The following is a 5,598-nucleotide window of genomic DNA, read 5'->3' on the forward strand; positions in this document are numbered from 1 at the left end:
AAACGAACTCTAACATAATTAATTAAGCTAATCCTAAAACCACAAATAATAACAAGTCTATATCACCAAACAAGTTATCAAAATTTTTTGTATATTCTACATGATATAAAGAAATGAGTTGGAGCGTCTATATCATGCGCGTAACATGGCAAAATATAAAATGAAAACAAAAAGATTATTCTCAAATCTTTGAAAGAAGGTACATGTTTAAACTGACCAAGTATGGAATTTAGAAAACTGAGCAAATACCTGTGAAGAGTATAAAGGTTGCGCACACTTATGTTTGCCTCAAGTGATAAATACTTGTAATTTTCCAAATCTAGATCAAGTTGTAAAGGGAACTTATACTGATCACTTATCTAAAACAAAAAGATAATGTTAGTGTGTTAATTAATTATTAGTATGCTAAGCTCAAAGATAATGTTGTTATATATATATATATATATATATCTCAAATTTCCAGCACTCCAACAACTAAATAAGAAATGTACCCATTCAAAACTTAAAAAACAAAAAAAAGGCAAATTAGAAAACTAAGGAAATTTGTATCAAGCTTTTTAGTACTTCATCACTTATGAGTTAGCTAAGCTTCTATAAAATTTGAGAGAAAAATTCCATATACTCTGAGCTAGATCTAAGATTTAGTGGGGGCTGTTTTGTTTTCCAAGCTAAAATTTCATATTCTATTTTATTACGGTTTTGGATAAATTTCAAGTACTAAATGATGTCTAATGCTTTTGAAAATTTATGTGCATGTTCACATATTAGTTAGTTACTTCCACAAAAAATTTGGAGATCAAAAACTATCAAATGTGGTAACCGAATTTTAATCAGATGCTGTCCAGAACCAGTTTCCAGATTTTGATGTTTGCTTTAGGTTGCTATTTCTTTGATGTTTCATGGCTGTGTGGGGGTTGATAAGGATGGTACAAGATTTCTATTAGGTTCAGCATTCACCTAAGAGGCACCTTGTTACTTGAATAAAGTGTTTTAAATTTTTGTTTGATTTATTTTCATGCTACTGTTTTACTACTCCATTAATTTTCAGATTTAGTTTATTTGTTTATTTATCTGAGTTTGGTTTCTATATTAATCTTTTCATTATTTAATTTTCATGTTCCTTTAATTATAATGCCATTTACAGTCAATTAGCTAGCCAAACTAGTTCTTAGTTTTCCTTTACACAAAAAGAGAACTTCTCGATAAAATTTCAGTAGACTTAGCTAGTTCTTGACTCTTGTGTCACAGCCAGCTAACAAATTACAAAATATTAATAAACAAAGGGGACTATAGCTAAATTCAACTCAATTCACCATTTTTACTTGACTTCTAGTTTTTGAGAGAAATGCTGATTAACATCACCATTTAATGAATAAAAAAACCTAGAATTCTAGATTATCTAAATCAACAGTCCCAATCTTCAAGCTGTTATGAAAGTTATGCACTCCCTAAAAACCAATTATGAAGATGCAAATGTTTTGTTGTTTCATAGTCAAGGCAATTCAGACCATTTCTGGTTTTTGCTTAACGAGAAAGGAAAGATTTCATAACAGAAGAAATGTGAATATCTAGAACATTAGACATGGTAATGAAAAATATGGAAATCAACAAAATAATTTCATTGCAATGTTTTGTTCTACAAAATGAAAGATATATTTTCCTTTGTTGGTTGACTTGTCCCTAGATAACCCATCCAAGAACCAGGTTCATTGCATTCTAATAATTAAGAAACAATCAAAATTTATTCTAAAAGATCTTTACAGAGTCAAAAGGTTCAAGCTTGAAACAATTTCATTATTGTATTCAAGCTTGAAACAATCAAATTCTTCAGTTCAATTTGTCTTTGCATTTTCCATCACGCATGCAGTAAATGGGTGGAAACATTTGAACTATTTTTGCAGAAAAAATTACCAATAGCAAAACCCTATTTCACATATAATATTCACGCAGTAAACCTTATGGAATCTGTTATAAAAAAGATTGCACAGATGGGGTTAAGAAGCTCACTTTGGGAAGATGCTGCCGCTTACCGTTGAAGAATACCGCAAAAGATGTCTAGGCTAGAAACCATGAAATCTGAACTAGAAATCATGAAAGAAGAAAAGAACCAAGCTTTAAACAATAAGAAGCTTTAAGCTTTAAACAATGAAAGAGGGAAATCTGGAAATCTGAAAATGAAAGAGGGAAATCATGAAGCAGTTTATGAGTTAGAAAATTTTGGAAACAATTTGGGAACAATGGGGGAAAAACAAGGAAAATTAAAGAGGGAAATCTCGGTAAGGGTAGGGGTTCGATGAAATTGGGGTCAAATTTAATAACGTTTTTCTGTAAATAATCACCACAATATAAACACCATTAATTTTTACTGATTAGTGGCGTTTTGAGTTACCAATGCTGCTAATTCTTATTTTTTTAGTGACGTTTTATAATACAATCACCGCTAGCTATACGAATATTTAGTGTTATTTGTAATAAAAACGATCTTTTAAAAATATGAACTTTGGTGACGTTAAACGCCACTAAAAAAGTATCACTATTTAGCCATTTTCTTATAGTATATATTGTTCCTCTCCTCAAAACCCTCCTACCCTCTAAAAATCAAATCCCAAAACCATTTTAAACACGTTAACATCGAAATCCCAATTAAGATGATTTTGATTTTTTGAGGGTTTTTTTTTATTGTGCTGCCGCTCCCCTACCGAGGGGATGACGTTGCTTTTCCCTTTTTATGTGTGTGTGTGGTTTTTTTTTTTTTGTGTTTTATGTGTGGTTTTCGGCTAGATAGAATGGTCTTTTTGCTTGTTGGTGGGTGTTTTGAAGTTGCTGATGAAGGTGATGTGGGTTGCAGAGGGATTAGGTTTTTGACAGTATTTGTGTTGGCAGAAGGTCTCGACTGTGTTGCAAGAGTGGGGGTGAAGGCACTGGTGGAGGCGTACGATGGTTTAGGCAGAGTTCTCTTTGTTGTGAAAAATGGCCTCCTTTCATCGTCTGTGAATGGCAATAAATAAGATTAAAATATTAAAATAAATTTAAATTGAACATATCAAAATCATGAATGCAATTTAAGATTCATTTTAATCAATTCGAATCAAATTAAATGTCTATACATATATATATATATATATATATATATATAGAGAGAGAGAGAGAGAGAGAGAGAGAAGGCAATCTCATCTTCTTTTTGTCCCTTCCGTAGCAAAAGAATTTTTGCCTCAACGAGTTATATATCTATGGATCATGGTCTTGCATTTATTTATTAGGAACTGAGATTTTTGCCAATATATATATACAATATTCTGCTTTAGATACTTTTATGGAAGTTGGTTGATACTTTTTTGGTGGTATCTCCTTGTCACCCTTTGGAAAATGATGTTAGAAAAGAGACTTAAAGCCCTTAGAAAATTGAAGCCACAACGAGAAACCAAGTCAATTACCCAAGCTAACCAGTCCAAAGAAAATTAAGTAAGGGATAAAATGGGTGCCCTTACTGAATTTCGCATTCCAGTTATTTAGTTGCCGATCGGTTCACCAGATTTGGAGCGAGGAACTCAAGGATGGCACCATTTGTGCAAGCGGGTACGAGAGGCTTGTGAGAGTTATGGTTGTTTCGAGGTTGTGTGTGAAACGATACCAAGGAAACTCCGACAGGAGACGTTTTCCTTGGTAAGAGAACTTCTTGAAGTTCCATTGGAGAGAAAGAAGAAAAATGTTAATCCCAAGCCTTACCATAGCTACTTTGGACCATGCAGCCAGGTTTCTTTGTATGAGGGCTTTGGAATTGAAGATGCCTCGAACTATGACTTCGTCAAAAGCTTTGCTGAACTTATGTGGCCTCAGGGTCACCATCACTTTTGGTAATAAAAATCTCATCACCTTTCATTTTAAAGTTTTTCATCAAATATTTCCTACAAAAATCTTACTTGTTTGATTCCCTCGATGAGCTTATTCTCATTGCTAAGTTTCTATCCTTTCACCTAACATATTTGGATTGCCAAAACTCACGAAACACTTAATATTGCATTCATGATTTTACTTTTCGAGTGCTTCCCCATTGATCACTAGCTAAAATGGAAAAAGAATTCATCTGCTTATTAATTGGACTAATCCTTGTGGGTATATTTATTAGTTTTTTTCTGATCAAATCTAAATTTAACTAAAGTGGATTCTAGTTAATGTGTTCTTTGATCCTTTTAACCAGCCAAACTGTGAACTCCATGGTCAAGCAATTGGAGGAGCTTAACCGTATAATCTGGTTGATGATTATTGATAGTTATGGTTTAGGAGAGAAAACGGAGTCATTGATTATGAGATATTACATGCTGCTGCGAATTATGAAATATACGGCCCCACCACTAGGGGAGTATATGCAAGGGTTGAAGGCTCATACCGATAAACCAGCCAGCTCAATCATTTGTGAGGATCAAATTACAGGGTTGGAAATTGAAATCAAGGACGGGGAGTGGATCAAGGTGTCTCCATCTCCTAGCTCCTTTCTCTTTTTGGTTGGAGATGCTTTAATGGTATGTTCAATATTCTTTTTTTTTTTCTTTTAATTTGAGAATGCCAAGATTTAAATCTTGATCACTTTAACTAAGAGTTTAATATTCTAACAGACTATGTGGTCTTTGTTGTCAATATTCAGTATCCTATATTTTTTCTTTTAAACAGTAACTACATTATATCTATAGTCTAGACTTTAAATAGTTGCTTTCTATAACTTTAACAAAAAAATAAAAACAAAAATCATACCTAATTATTGAACATTAAACTGAAAATAGTGATTTGATTACTTATGTTGAATATTAAATACAAACCTTGAAATGAAGGCATGGAGTAATGGGAGAATGAAAGCGGCGAAGCATAGAGTGATGACGACTGGAGACAGAGATCGGTATTCTCTTGCAGCCTTCGCAGTTCCAGTGGAGGGTGTGATTATCAAGGCGCCAGAAGAGCTTGTAGATGAGGAACATCCTCGAGTTTTCAAGGAGTTTGAGTTCATGGATTTCCTCGTTTATTCCAATTCAGAGGAAGCGAAACAAATAGACTCCGCCCAGCAGCTCTACGCCTATCTTTCTCAACTGAGGAACTAGTACATGGGATTGATCAATAGCATGGCTAAATAAAGGGGGAGGAACTAAGTACGCCTATGCTTCTCCAAAAAATGTAGATCATGAATGAATTTACAGTAGTTACTTTCAAACATGAACGTAATGGTTGCTGAAAATCGAATTCAAATAAGGTTTTATTGGGTCGATTAATGCATGCATATCCAATGAAGCTCGTGTTTGAAAACCTGAATGGGTTTGGTCGTTTGGGTCAAATCCAACCATATTTCGGAGTTTGGACCAGCCTCATCCATCCACCAACCGTACGAAGTTCCAAACCAATCTTTCATCTATAGGATGAGTCAGACTAAAAGTGGTGCAAAAATAATAAAAACAAAAACATTTCTGGAAATGAGCTGTTTTTTTTTTTTTAATTTATAGAAATGTACTGGTATTTAGTTGGAAAACGCAGAGAAGCTGTTTTTAAAAGAAAATATTGAAGAAATTTTATTAACAAAATACAAAAGTGAAAGGTATGAAAGTTAATTAATTA

General features: G+C 33.3%; 1 pseudogene; it reads left to right on the forward strand.

Moving 5' to 3' along the window:
• The first annotated feature begins 3,474 nt into the window (after nt 1-3,474).
• Nucleotides 3,475-5,337, forward strand: LOC111286620 (putative 2-oxoglutarate-dependent dioxygenase AOP1; annotated as a pseudogene).
• Nucleotides 5,338-5,598: the final 261 nt, after the last annotated feature.

The sequence above is a fragment of the Durio zibethinus genome, chromosome 6 (genome assembly GCF_047325235.1).
Source record: "Durio zibethinus cultivar Kanyao isolate XHJ-2024 chromosome 6, ASM4732523v1, whole genome shotgun sequence".
Classification (NCBI taxonomy): Eukaryota; Viridiplantae; Streptophyta; class Magnoliopsida; order Malvales; family Malvaceae; genus Durio; species Durio zibethinus.